Genomic DNA, 15,086 nt, shown 5'->3' with positions numbered 1-15,086 from the left:
AAAGGTGGGMATCCATCTCATCTTAAGATCAGAAGCCCCATCTTTATGCTTAAAAAAAGTCAGCTTCTGAAAATGTTTTAGCATTAAGTGTCATTTTCTTCTGTTTCCTCCCCTCTCCCACATGTGTCATATTCCATTTACCGATGATCTCGCTAAAAATGAACACACATTTCACCTGAGAGAGCACCAGAAACAATGCACTTGGGTGATGGCAGTAACTTGCTATGAAGGCAGCAAACTGGATGCAGATTTCTGACTCTAAGGCCTTCCCCAACTCAGCAATCACACAGAGCTTAAGTTTTCCTTATATAAGGCTTTCCATGGCACCAGAGGATACTCAAACTCAATTTCCTGTAAGATCCTCTACCTAGATTTTTTCCATACGGAGAGGAATACGTATGCTGGCAAGAGCATCGCAATTAAATGCCTTTTCAATTCCTAAGGAGACAAAGATTGATAGCCTTTCTGATAAGTTATAGCTCAGCTTTAAGCAAAAGCCACTGGGAAAGATTAGAGAATTCCACAACAAGTTTTTCTACAATCTCTCTTCTGTCTAGCATCATTAACTCTGCTTGTGGCGAACAGTGATCCAAACCACAGCAACCTTGTTATTTTTCCTCAGAGAAGGAGGATTTTGTGGAGCAAGTAAACACAAAATCTATTTTTAAACTATGGGGAACTTGGGACATCCTACCCTTTTCAGTATTAAYGGAATCCAGTCCTGCACAGAGAGTCATCTCCTGTGCAGCATCGGAAGCCTCAAAACAAAAAGGTCAGAGTGAACTGGCACTTGTACGAGTGACCTTACATACGTGCACAGGACTGCAGGAAGCAGCAGGGGCCAAAACGATTCTGCACGTGACACTTGTCCCCTGGCACAGGTAAGGAGCCTGAAAGGGAAAGGCCTTGTCTTTCACAGGGGAGGTGAAAAATGAGCCTTAAACTTCTTTTCCCCCAAGCCTGCTTTCCCAGCTCTGCAGCCCCAACATTAAACTTCATTAGCAAGGACAGCCGCAGTCACTTCCTGCTTAAAAGCAGTTAAGCTTTGCTTCAGAGTCTCACTTGAATCCTCATTTCTGTCACCTATCCAGTAAATAGTTAAGGATTTTTTCCCCCTATAAATAAAGGAGAGCTTCAGGTATTACAGACGCAGTCAAGCTGCTCTGCTACAGTCTGAATTCAGACTCACAGYAGCTCTGTTACTCACCCACATCATGCAGCATGAAGAGGAGAAACAGAGGCACAGCCAAGCCTCCATGCCTAAGGAGTGGACTTGTTCTGCGGAACAGCAATGTACCCATGTCRACGGGTACACTAGGAACTGAAAAGAGAAAGTAGCATTCTACCCTCCAAACTTTTCATAAGCTTACGCTAACAGATGTAGAGAAGTTTTTCAGCCAAAGGTAGTATTTCCCAGTTGAGCAAGTTCCTTTAAGTAGTCACTCCTCTCAGGCATTCAGAAATCTCAGCGCAAAGAGCTTTTTTATTCTCTGAACACCAGGTATTTTCAGCTCTGAAATACTGCCTGATGAAGCTGTTCTGTCTGATGCTAAAAGGACTAGGTCTAACTCAGTGTTGTTATAGGAACAGACCCCTAAAATTACCTTCCTCCAACACAAAGACAAGTACATCCTCAGGCAGCTCGTATCTCAAGCAAAAAAATAGAAATTATCTTGTGATCTTGGTCAATAGAGACTCATGTAAGTCYTCCTCTAGAATAGCTACCACTGCCTGTTGCAACCCAGATAAATCCAGTGCTGTACTTAACTCCAGTCGCAGTAAAACATGCACCTCCAGTCTGCAACACCACCAAAAGCAAAGTCCTCCAGCAGCCATCACTGGCTGAGCAGCAGCAGTAGAGACTTCTCCCTGCTTCYTTCTACCTGAACACTTTCCAGTTGAGAGCAGCATTTCCACATTAAGCATATTTTTCTTTCCAAGTCAGGTAGCAGCTCTACATTCCTGGGTTTGGCACCTATCTGAGACTAGATGACTAAATGAATAGAGCTCTGTGTCCACTTACACTAATGTCAATGTCTGCTACCCCCCTAACCTCCCACRTACCCATATTCCATAAACTCTCATCCTCCCTGTGGCCTTCTCTGCCCTACACGTGTACAAGGTCATAGGTTCCCATGTGCCACTCAGTCTGCGAGGAGTGGCTCATGCAATCCTACATAAACAGCTGAAAACTTGGCAGCCTTACAACCCATACTGGAGAAACCACAATGTTAACTGAGCTGCACACCACAGTGTAAGGCATGCTGCAGCCACATATTACACTTCATTATGCTAGAAATGGTCTTTAATAGAAGTAAATATGTACATATAGATGAGTTTTAGCTTCTGTATTTCAGCTGTTTTTATTCCAGAAGACAGAGAATCTCATCCCACGCTACAAAAGCGCTACCTATAAAATTCAGCTAAGTTACCCAAGTGGAAATCTCACCATAGTAATGCCTCCTGCACAGAAAAACTATAGGTGGGGGAATATGGATTTAAGCTTTTTTCCAATTGTAATAAAATTAAACATGGTTAAACTCTTACAATTTCTTTTGCTGAACACATCCTAAAGACAAAAACCTACAGCCAAACGGTAGTCCTACTTCCCCATCAGGTTTTAGTTGAAAGGATGCAGTGGTGTTTGAAAACATCACATGCATATGAATGGAAATATTCTACTGCTGAAAGGCATGTATATCCTGAAATACATGCTTTTTACCTCAAAACATGTGGATTCAAGTAGAGGAGTCACTCCAGTCCTGCTAGGCTTCTGCTGTTCTCTGGCCAATAGCAATGATATGGCTAGTTGGGAACCAAACCTGGCATTTYTCCTGAGGGGACACTCACTCCTAAGAGGCACTCACCTCTTATAAGTACTCAAACCTTTGCACAGGACASCCACATCCACCTCTTGTACTAAGATTAACAGAACCTGAGTACTTGCTCTGAGCAGAAGGTTGGGTCAAGAGAACCTCCAGAGGCCCCTTCCAACCTGAATTATTCTGACTTTTCACAACTAAAACTACTTCCTCTCTCATTCCTTCTCTTCTGAGAGCTACGTCAAACTCCACCAGCAGTGACACTCTGAATTTCTAGCATGATAATGCACTTTTTAAAAAGAAAAAGAAAGAGTGAAGAATGGAGGGAAAAATAGTTCTTTGCAGTTCACCTAAGTCACTGAGGGCATAACAATACAAGTGTGAAACAACTTCGAATTCACAGTCTTATCCCAGCACAACTAACGAATTAAGCCAGCTTCAAAATGCCTACTTAAATTTATCTTTCTGGCTCCTCCTCAGCCTCACCTATCTGCTGAGAAAAGTTACTTCAAYTTGAAGGACACTTGGAGCAAATTCCACCACCATCCTGTACATCTTTGGCTCCATATCCAAAGAGGAGACAGAACTCAAAGACAGACAAGAAAGTTGAAGATAATCCCAAGTCCTAGAGAAAATGTTCTAGATGAAATTTAATGATTTTACAGTTAATATTGATCTGCATGCAGAAAACCCTTATTACAGCATCTATTCTGGTAAATTCACTACCCGTGGGAATTAAACACAGCACCCAGTGTGAGGTGGTGAAAGCGAAGAAAGTGATGCTTTGAGCTTCTTCAAGCAGCTAAAGTGTGCCCACCTACACCTGCCTAAAATTCAGTAGACACATATGCTCTTGTTAAGACACAGGACTGCATTGCTTAAGCTGAATAACTAGTCTCATGTGTTGCCCCACAACAGCTCAAACTACTATAAAAAAAGAAAAAGAGTGTAAACATCCTCCATGTATTTCAAACTCGTTAAACAGCTGGCATAGAAAAAGAAAATCAGTATAGACTTGAGTTACGCAGCAGTCAAATACAGAGTGCAGGAGGGACCATAAAATACCAGCTTGCTGTAATGAGTAGGGTTACTTGTCATCAAGTACCTCACAGAAYGTGAGGTATTACTGTCACTAGGTACCTCAGAGAGCATGGTATGCAAACCATCACATATCTCAAGCTCAGCAAAGCTTGTCAGGAACAACACTTGGAGAGGTTGCAGCACATGCATCACACTAAGCAGCAGTATTTCTGGTCCAAGTCTCCATATCCAGTTGCCGCTTACCCAGTACATTAGCACAGCACTGGAGATGAAGACTGGGCACAGCTACAGGAAACAACATGCAAACACTAAGGGAATTGAGAATGGCTTACACAGGGCAACCAGGCCCGTTCTTAAAAATGTTCTCGTGTGCATTGCCAACGCCCAGGTGGGTATCATTCCTATCTATTTATCATCCATGGCTCAATTTTTTTTTTTCTTAACTCCATTGCATCCAGGCCCCTTCAAAAGTCTTGCCAGTTCAAAATCTCAAGTTCTTCTGGAGAACCTAGCATTTTCCTACAAATCACTTGTTGCAGAATAGGTTGAAATCTCTCAGTGCCTCTATTCTTGTTTCAAGTTTATCTTCAGGTGACATACCTCTCAAGGAAGCAATTTACAAAAACAGATTTCTGGAGCAAATAGTTTTTTTTCAGATGTGTATTTTGTGCTGATGAGTTCATCCCTGAATCACACTGCCATAAGCATGTCATTCTACCAACACAGAACGGAGTCCCTGCCCCTACAAGCTCTARTTACACAACAAAAGCTACTCTGCCAATAAACAAGTAGCTGTCTTTTCTTGGGACTCTTAGGACAGCTTTGCTGAACTGSAGGCTGCAGGAAGCCAAAGTCTGCTTTCTATCATGTACTGCAGAGCCATCCTCATTGGAAAGGCAGAGAAGCAAGGATGCAAGCGAGATAAGCGAAAGGTAGGCTAGCCATATCGGTAATTTCCTTGAACGGACACAGCGAGGATATTTGCAACACCCATTTTCCTAGGCATGCCTTCATATTTCTCTGAAGGATGCACTCTCGTAAAGGAGAAGAAAGTCAGTCTGTGTGTCTCATTTGAACCCTGGTCACCTCACTGCAACTCCCATTTAAGGGGCACAGAGTTGGAAGCCTGACACCCTACTGAGGGCTGACTTTCGACTACAGTCAGAGGGGAAGTAGCACCTTCAGGCAGCGCTGAATTCCAACCYGCAACCCAAAGGTTAGGTGAGATACGCAATTATTAACTACCTTTACCCAAGCACTCCCCAGGACACCAAGCTTTACAAAAAACACAACTGGCTTTTACAGAGTAGAGCCGGGGGTAGCGGCCAAGGAACAAAAGGCGATCGAGGAACAAAAAACAACGGCMTTGAGGGATTCTTCTTTCCTAGCCTTACACGTAGCACACTATGCGTCACAGGAAAAGTGAAACAGCGTTCTTCCAATAATCTATTAGTTCATTGAATCAGTAAGGTTGGAAGGGACTTCTGGAGATCATCCAGTCCAACCTCCCTGCTCAGCAGGGTCACCTAGAGCATGTTGGACAGCGTTGCATCCAGGCAATTAAGCAATATTAATTTGAAACTCCAGCACAATAAGGGATTAAATAAAACCGAAAAACTAAGATGAGTCCATTYCACAAAATGAGGAGTGGAAAGGGAGAAGAGAAATGATCATAGTTTAAACGAAACAGTATGCTCTATCCAGGATACGGCCGCCACCAAAATCCCATCTTCCTTCCTCTCTATCAGAGCCTAAATTAGCGTGTCAGTCATTAGCCAGTCTTCATATTACCTTAAAATTAAAAAAAAAGAAACCCAAGCCAATCCCATCTGGAATCCAAACCCTCAGTTCGTGCACAAACAGGCAGAGAAGTCTCCTCTGGCCTCTGATCAGGGGAACACAAAAAAAGATACTTGGAGAGAAAAACAGATCAATTTTGAACATTGTGTATTGGTTTCTTTGTTTTTTAATAACAAAGACACATGCCCTGGAGTTCCATGCTCTAGTACAAAATTTTAAAATGAAAGACAACTATGACAAAAAAATTACATCAAAACACACACAGAGAATCCCAGGTATCTATGAAGAGACATAGCGAACACTGGCCCACACCAGAGCAGAAACCAGTATCACAGGCACTCAGGTATTAAGGCTTCCACATTCCAAACTGTTCAAGCAGACAAGTGGAAACAGATATAAATATTTACGGATGAAAGCACAGTTCAGAGAGCATTCAAGGGCTTATGGGAAACTTTCAACAGAATCTGTTCAGAAATGCTTCTGCAGTCCTGTTCTCGCTCCTTTTTACTCCCAGGATAAGACTAATGGAGGAGAACCATCCCATTTTCTGCAACTTCTTCAGGTTGTCCCTCTCATACACAGATGTAGCATTTTAGGATAATTGTTTCAAATAACAGAAGATGAACAGAGTGCTGAGAAGTGACAGTATWCGAATACCTCTAAGTGCAGGGCATTCATTCTCTGGAAATGCCCCACAAGTGCCAATGAGAGTATAAAAAAATGAAAAGAAAATCCAAGAACACATRCACCTTCCAGTTAATTTTCAGGTCAAAAACAATCTTGAAAAATCCCAGGAAATGCTCATTAACAACTGTGGAGTTAATGRTGCTAAGCAAAGGCAGTTATACCCAGTCCATCATTTAACCCCCATAAAACRTTTATACTGAGGTCCCTTCAGAATAAGGTTAACAGAATCAGGGAAGCAACTACCAAAAAGCCGCTTGTTTAGATCAAGCTCCCTTCCCACAGCTTGTGCTTCCRTGCAGGTTCACATCAGAAAGCCATGCTGGATTGTCTTTGTAAGCCTAGTTGTGTTATATGATCACTAGCAGAAAAATAATTCTCAGGTCTGGACCTCTTACCCCAAACACTTTAAAATCAGTCTCCTCCAATGCGGACCATCTGACAGCCTCTCTCTCCCTTYCACAATACCTTTTTACAAGCTTTTCTGAGCTCAGTTGATTTATACTTCATGTTTGCATAGATAAAATTTGTGCCATTTAAAAAAAAGTTCTGATATTGCAGCTTTAAGCTTTTGCAATTTGCGTTAAGAAAAAAAAAAACTCACATACTATCCATCAAAATGAAACATTAGGAGAGCATCACACTGATACGCAGAAGCCAGCTGAGTGGATGCACTCAATCTCTGTCTTTTAGGGAAGCTCTTCAGCTTGTTTAAATCCTTCCTGTCCCTCCATTCAATACAGGGACTAAAGAGGGTCAAGTCACCCTGCAGACTCCCGTACAAGTTCATGAGAAGGCCAGCTCAGCCTGGCTCAGGACAGATTATCCGCTGAGAACTGCCATGAACTCACAGCCAGAAAGCCTACTATCACAAACTGAACAGCTATTTTAGGAGACTTGTTCTTAGAAGCACGGATGGGCTTTTCAGCCGCTCCACATTGCCAAGGAAAGGCCAAAGAGGMTAGCTCTGCACATTCCAACCCTTCCTTTCTTCATTTTACCTCCAAGATACTTTCTAACAGCTTTATCTGACACGATCATTTCACACCAGACTCATCCTGTATCTTCACTCCCCTTCCCCCTCTTCCCTTCAGTCACAAATAGGATTTAGTGAAGAGGCATACAGAAAAAATAGTCCAGTAAGAAAGTATTATTTTACATGCAAAGTCATATTCTACTGTACGCTTAGGCTTCAAGCTCCTTTTCTCCACTGCTATACAGTTGATCTTTAGACTGAGAGGAGATCAYTGGCATAAACTAGAGCAATATACAGCTTGTATATACATTCATCCCAGAAGACCTTTAGAACTCTTAAGAGTAGTGATCAGACCAGAGGGTATTYAAAAACATTTGAAAATCAGTACTTTCGCTTGTTCTGGCCAAGGAAGGAGGCAAGGGAGAGACAGAAGGAAAAATACTTCTACATGCCAAACTGCATTTCTTCCAGTTACTTGCCCAAGCATATAGATGCCACTGTACTGAAGTCCAATCTTTCTTGAATCAAAAGTTATTCCTTTACTTAATTATACGAAAAGTACATATACACACATCCACTAAACTATCTATTCAACTGAAGCATACGGATCAGGTACATTTGAAAAAAAAACTCAAAACAGTTAAGTGACAACTTCTCATGATAGACCTCAAAACTCAAGCTAAGTTTCTGCACTTTAACAGCAGTTGCAGGAAACACAGACCACAGGCCAGCACAGTAAGATGAGCAGCAGCCAAGAAGCTTAAAGACCCCGTTACTGCTAGAAAGAGGATGAAAAGGGGGGTAGAGAGAGGAATCATCTCCGTTACGATTATCATCACATCCAATACTCACACCAGTTCCACCAGCAGTAGGACTCCCCTAGAGTACTGGATAATGATAACCTTGTTGAAAGCATTAGAGGGACATGTTTCTATTCTACATCCCTCCACTACAGGTGGGGAAAAAAGTGAGGTCCAAAAAATAGCTTGATACTTTGTTCTTTGAAAGACGTTTCAAAGTGATTTCTTGCTACAGAAGCACAAATTATACAAGTAAGACCCTTCTGCGATTAGTTTTCAAAGGTAATATTTGGGAGCAGAAAGGGGAAAGAAAAACATTCTCTGTTCAGGAGTAAAGAACAGACAGTACAGGTGGTTTATCAGGTAAGCTCAACTTTGGAAGGTAGAGGAATTCTAACAGTTTCTATAATAAATGCAGAAGCAGCACGAGTATGAAGCAAAAAAAAAAAAAGCTTGTGTTACCTAAATACCACAAAAAATAGGTTACAGATACCAGGAAAAAAGGCAGAGGCATGGTAATAAAGCAGTCGGAATCTAAGTTAAAGATTTTAAAATAATAGGTTTTGATACAGGAAGAACTGCTAACAGTCACTGGTGATCCTGTTAATGAAGAAGAACAAGGAAAGCAGCACATCCTGACTTTAGCCTACAGGAAAGTCACTGGCATCCAGACAAAATACTTGTTTAAAAAGCAAAGAATCAGGAAAAATAAGATCACTAAGTTAGCTTTTATCTTACCTGATGTTAACAATACAAGCTGGCACACAAAAGTTTTCAAGTAAGATGAAAGTGATGATTCAGTGATGACAGGTTGATTCACACACCTGGGGATGTACAAAAAAGTAAGTATCAGCTGTGAATACACAAGCGATAAGAAATGCACTCTGTTATATATATAAGAGCCATAAGGTTAAAGCTAGAAGCTGCTCTATTTTGTTTTTAGGACGCAGGCATACAGATACAGTTCAGSTGCAGGCCCTACTTGCAGAATTCCTATCTGCGTTCAAGACACACTGCACAAGTTATTCACAAAGAGTGTTCGAAACTACTCTCACAGATCCCATTTAAAAATCTCAAGTACAAGAAAGAACTGCAGTGTCAAGTATTACTGAGATAAAGTTTTTCAGCAGTATTCAAGCTCTGAGGTTTTTTTTTTTTTTTTTTTTTTCTGATGGGACTAACAAAGTTCTGAAAAAGATACCTGCAATATACAACAGAATTGCATCGAGACACACACACACTTCTACAAATTAAAAAAAATCTAGGGGCCATAAATACTGTATGCTTTTCAAACAAGCACAGGAGGATGGCACATTTGTTTTGGTTGTAACTGAAAAACAGAGACATGTTTTACTCCCCCTTCCCCTATCTCCCCCTCCCCACTTTATTCAGCAGTAATACTAAAAGTCAAAGAGTAGAAAAGAAAAGATGTCTGCTAATATGGTAGCGTTCTTTTTGGCAAGAAAGGCAAGCAACAGAGCACCAGGCAAACTGAGATAACCCAAAAGTGAAAGTAAAAGCTGCGCAGCTGAAAGAAAGAATTTTTGTTTTACCTACTTAAAGGTCTCCCTGCTGCTAAATTTTTCAGTGTCATATTTAAATTTCAATCTTTGAGACTCAAAAGCATGCAAGCCTTGCAAATCCATCACCCAGCAAAAGCAAACTTGAGATGGAGGTTTTCACAAWTAATGAAACTAAAAATAACGCTAGCACGCCCTTCTTAGTGTGTCTCATTCAAAATAAGCAGTCATGTGCTTACCAAAACACACAACCCCTGAGCACACAACCTTGCTCCTCATACCCATGAAGAGGCTTTTAATGGATCTCTTATGAGGCTTGTATGGTTCTACAGCTTCCACTAAGAAAGCCAGGGCAAAGCCTATGATGAATCTCCAGAATATTTTGATTGCATATTGCATAAATCAGTTTGCAGCATGTCAGGTTCACACAGCTCTTTGCAATGCTGCTCTGGTATTAAAGTACCACCACTGGATTTTCCTAAGAGAAAGACAGGAGCTTCCATCTCCCGGAGCAAGCAGCATGTCCCTTCTGCACTTTCAAAAGGAGCGAGGGGCCCTTTGAGAGGAGCTGGGTTTAAACCTTTCGCAACGACCCCGYGTACGGCCACTGCGTCATCAACGGCATACGCAGCAGCAGCGAGAAGGGTTTACATCCTCAGAGCAACGTCCGGGAACCCTGACGCTTCTCCCGAAGAGCAGGGACATCGATCACCCTGCCAGGCTGCCGGGGCCGTGCGGCAGGGATTCTCCTCAGCTCTTGTTACTAACGCTCAGGAATAAGCTATTCAGGSGCAGTTTCTGTCTTAGCTTGAAACCTCACAGTCTTTTTCCACTGCAAATCAATTATCGTTTGCATTTTTGAGCATCATTAGAAGCCACAAATACCCAATATACTTCCCCCCCCCCTTATCTGAAGGAATTCTGATCAACATTAGTGCACCTTTCCTAGGTCAGAAAAATAAAATGCCTTTTGAGAATGACTGCCACAAGTGGGCTCCAAAATGCAAAGGAGATCTTACATTATAATTGTATTAGTGCAAGCTGTTCCAATATCTATACCTTGAAAACTTTTATGAAATTGTTTAGGATGCTTATTTTTTTTTTTCCTTACAGGTAAATAGAGACATTCAAGCACTGAATTATTATTTAGAGCTTTAAATACAAATTACAGCTCCTTTCAAGGTAAGCTGCCATAACATATACTGCTAAAAATCACAGGTAAGTGGTAAATTTAACCARTGAAAGGTCTGTTTTTACATAGCCTAAGAACATCTCTCACCTCTCATTTACAGAAATCAGCGCAATTTTTTTTTTTTTTTTTAAGATTCATCAATAGGATTTCCCTCTTAAAACTTACTCTCCTTCAGAGTCCTGCAGAAAGAGAGCCAATACTCCAGTTTAACTTTCTTTATTCAGCTATCTTTGTCCCCAAACAAGCAAGAGGAAAGCTTAGTTGTGATCAGAGGTATCTTCACTTTGTTTTGTTACAGAACTCTGTTAAACCAATGCAGGAGAAAACCAGGAACAGCAGAACCACACTGACATTTAACATTCAAGAGCAAAACGAGTTGAGGGAAAGCACTTATAAAATTTTCAAAACATTTTCTGGAGCTTCTGAAGTGTAAATTGGGACGGAGACACAGAAGAGTAGAACTGGTTCACTTCCGAGGAGGAGGTTAAAATGGTTCATATTTCACTCCAGCAAGTTCAAGCACCAACAACAAATCAAAGTCACTCCTGTAGAGAGCGAGTTTACACTGCCAGACTGAGAGCTCTCCTAGGAGCAGAGGACACAGGACAAAGACGATACAGCATTTGGTTTTCCACACACAAGTGCTTCCAGGAGCTTCTTGCACTTTACCATGCTCTGCCAGCTCGAAGAGCTGCATTCTGCCTCATCTGCAACGTTAGGCCATGGAGATGACGACCATCCCATTCCACTTTAACTAGGTTTTACCGGGGAAGCAAATTTACTGCTGGGTGGGCTGGTTGCCAAGAGAGCAGTTCCCCTTGGGGAGCTACCAGAGYGACATGAAACACATCGATCCTTTCCGCCGTGGAGAAGGCTCTGAGATCGTGCTCTGCTTTCAGAGCCTGCCATTTTCAACACGCGGGCAGAGAAAGCCACAAGCTGGGGGAAGGGGACAACTGAAGCAGAGGGGAGGAGGCGGGAGATCTCCATCTCTAGCTTCTGCTCCTGCACCTCTTCAATAGTGTGATCCTCTTCACTAAACAGTCCAGAATTATCACGCACAAATACCAACAGTTAAAAAGACAAGCAAAACAACAACAACAAACAGGGCAGGCTTCCACTGGTCTCTGAGCAGAGAAAATAAGGTGCTTTCAAGAAAAAAAAGAAAAAAACACACACATGCATGGGTCAACCTGGAAGTCACAAGTCCCCAAAGAATGCTTGGTGCATTACTACAAGAGAAATTCCCTTTATTAGCATCATTAAGCACAGTYTGAAAATACTGTTTGCAGACTGCATCAAAAAGTAAGCCCACGGGAGAACACCAAGCTTCCTGTGAGAGAACACTGGCTTCTGCTATTCAGTACTAAAACCAACAGCATCCAAGTGCTGGGTGAAAATATTTCTTACTGTCTATGAAAGCTTACTTCCTAAAGTTCACAAACATTTTTGTCTTTTTAAGAACYGAAAAACGAAACCTGGTGATCTACACAAAAGGGCTCAAAGATGCACAGCATTTCAAAGTCAGCTACCTGTCCCTGACTAGTTCTCCTGTGTTGAGGGTTAAATCAAAATACCCGGAGTAATTCTGTCTATACCCAGAATAGCTTTGTAACTGAGATTAAGATGTATGATGTCTTTCRAAAGACACGGCACTTGTGAAGATGACTGGATAAACATGATTACAGACTACTGTACTTCTAGCAAGAAAAAGTCCATTCTGTAACTGGTATCACGTTATGAGCAAACAACTTTGCTATACACGGGTTAAGTTTTCCCTTTTCCTGTTCTGGGAAATGCCTGCATGTCACTATTTTCGTACTGCTAAAATAGGATGCAATCCCTGCTGCCTCCCTGGTCTTTAAAGAGAGTGAGCCCGGCCGTGCTAGTGAAAGATCATCTCCCTTCCAGCTAAGCCTSATCAGCTGGGATCAGCTGGTTACAACAGCCTTCGGGTGGCTCAGCGGGCAGGGGAGCTACAGGCAGTCCTCGTGCCAGGCAGGGTGAGCTACAGGAAGAGACTGGCAAACACTAGAGCAGCGCTTCCAAGTATCCAGCCTTTCACACACACACCTGCAGGTAACAGGCTTCTCTCGGAGGATCTCAAATTAGCAGGAAGACAAACAACTTATGAAAGGGGAAAAAGAAACTGTTTTCTCATGAGAGCATGCCAACTGAGAAATGTATTTGGGTGGTAGTAGGGCAGGAGGTAGCAGTGGCGTGAACGCTGATAAAAAGAAGTGATGCAACAGGAACAGAGAGACACCCAAGTCTGCRGCTAAGAGGCTGCACAGCTCAGGACCTGAGGTTTTCAACACTGCTGCATATTGCTCTGAGGGCTAAAGCATCTCCCCAGCCAGGAATAAAACAGCTGAAAACGAGCACAAATCACAAGACAGAGCTAATCCAGTCAAAGCCACCACAGGCAGGACAAATATTTAGAGACTTCAGTAACTATTGCTTGCCAGCTCCTCAAGCAGCTCATGTGAGCTGAAGTAGCCATTTCAGTCCACCTTCACATGCTGCACTAAATATAAACTCTGCTGATAGCTGCCTGGAAATTGTTTCAGCAGAGACACAGCACACTGAACAGCTCAAGGACACGAGGCGCGCTCCTCGAAGACCACAGGTGGCCAATTTGCATCACAAGCCTGTGCTATCGTCATACAGCGGTTCGGAAACCTCAACTTCCCAGTTCAGTACTTTCCCAGACCCAGACTTCACTGAAGCATCTGCGTACAGAAATACTTCTTTTGAAAGTAGGAGCATGAGGGTACTTGGGTTTCGACAGTGACTTTTCTAATAGCAGGTTATGGCTTCCTTACCACGTGCTACTTTGCTCTACAATGAGGCGCAATACCATAAAGTGGTAACAGTCACCTGCAACTTTAAAAGCGAGTTAGATTACACTGCAGGCCTTTCAGGTATACTTCCCTCACTTCAGTTCTGCTGTAAAGAAACATAACCTTCCTAAGTTCAAATGGCAGCCTCTTCTCTATTGATACATTTAACACTGATTTAATCACAAGATAAGTTGATTCAAGAGGGCAAGTAAATCTCCAAGCCAGAAATAAGTTATTYTTTCTTTAAATTTCTGTTTACGCAATCATTACCAGCAACAATATGCAAGTTGTAAAAAGACAGAAGTGTGATCAGTAAGACTTCAAGTGTCACAGCTAGCCAGCAGACTATGATACCATAGAGAAGGTTTAACTCCATACAGAAAAACACAGAGGAATGGACACGGAAAGAAATAGAAGAAAAGGAGGCAGATATGCAAACAGATTTAAGATAGACACCTGAAAGGAAAGGGGGGAATGAATCAACCATAAACCACAGACACAAAACCATTGACCCTAGAGCACTAGTGTTTAACATGCAAATCATTTTTTGCTTAGGTATTTTACCTCCCTTTGACGTATACAGACAAGTCCTAGCTAGAGGTGCAGACTGGGGAGAGTCCCTTTTCCTTACTATCTCTAGTTTCTGAGCAACTGTTAAGCAGTCTGAAAAAATAACTATTTCACTTCTGCTTTTATTCAAAGGGGAAAAAAAGAGAAGTATAAAAACTGTTATTAAACGAGAGGCAACATGATGCCAGATACAAGCAGCAAGCTGGTGTCTGTATCTATAGCACAGCCCAGCAGGAAAAGAAAGGGCTGAACAGGGAACAGTAAAGATACTTTGGAAGGGATTCCGATGCTTTGCGCTTAGTCCTAATACATAAAAAAAAACAGAGGGGTTAAAACCTCCTAAGGACTTTTCTTCCCCTTTTCTCACCGTGGCTCTCCTGCACAAACCGCGTCTCTCCAGCAGCCTCGGGAGCTGCTGTGACAAGAGAGGCTCCTGCCAAGAGAAGCACCGTTACATAACAGCGTTTATGGGAACGCGCACGAAACGCCACCAGGAAGCGCAACCGGACAAGTGCAAATCCTCTCCGTCTGCCAGCTCCATCCACCTCTCCACGATTCCGAAGACAACTTGAGGATATTTTTRATTTGCACGTTCACCTCCGCTCACGTCCTTCTACCATCAAGCAAAACTCACGCTCCAGCAACTACTAAAACCCAGGCCGTTTGCGAGAATAACGCAATCCCCCTGAGAATCAGCCGAGTCAGAACTACTGCGTTTGCATTGATCTGCTTTAAAAGAACACTATCAGTTTTTCAAAAAGCGTCGCTACCCGCATTAAGCAAGCCAGCAGAAGCGTGACCTCAGCGCCACGGCCCCCCCTGCTCCGCCTCGGAGCCT

General features: G+C 42.4%; 1 protein-coding gene across 2 annotated transcripts in view; it reads right to left on the bottom strand.

Moving 5' to 3' along the window:
• Nucleotides 1–15,048, bottom strand: part of SUSD6 (sushi domain containing 6) — an 83,275-nt gene extending 68,227 nt beyond the window's left edge. The window contains exons 1-2 of one of the 2 annotated variants that reach the window (XM_085323292.1): nucleotides 14,616–15,048; nucleotides 8,862–8,947 (exon numbers count right to left, since the gene is read on the bottom strand). The gene's annotated coding sequence lies outside the window, so the exon portion shown is untranslated. The remainder of the gene's footprint in view (nucleotides 1–8,861; nucleotides 8,948–14,615) is intronic. The other variant, XM_085323291.1, reaches the window with a different exon arrangement.
• Nucleotides 15,049–15,086: the final 38 nt, after the last annotated feature.

The sequence above is a fragment of the Rhea americana genome, unplaced genomic scaffold (genome assembly GCF_003343005.1).
Source record: "Rhea americana isolate MKP2758 unplaced genomic scaffold, rheAme1 scaffold_84, whole genome shotgun sequence".
NCBI lineage: Eukaryota > Metazoa > Chordata > Aves > Rheiformes > Rheidae > Rhea > Rhea americana.
Note: the sequence above shows the minus strand (reverse complement) of the source record. Positions and strands in the feature narration are given on the sequence as shown.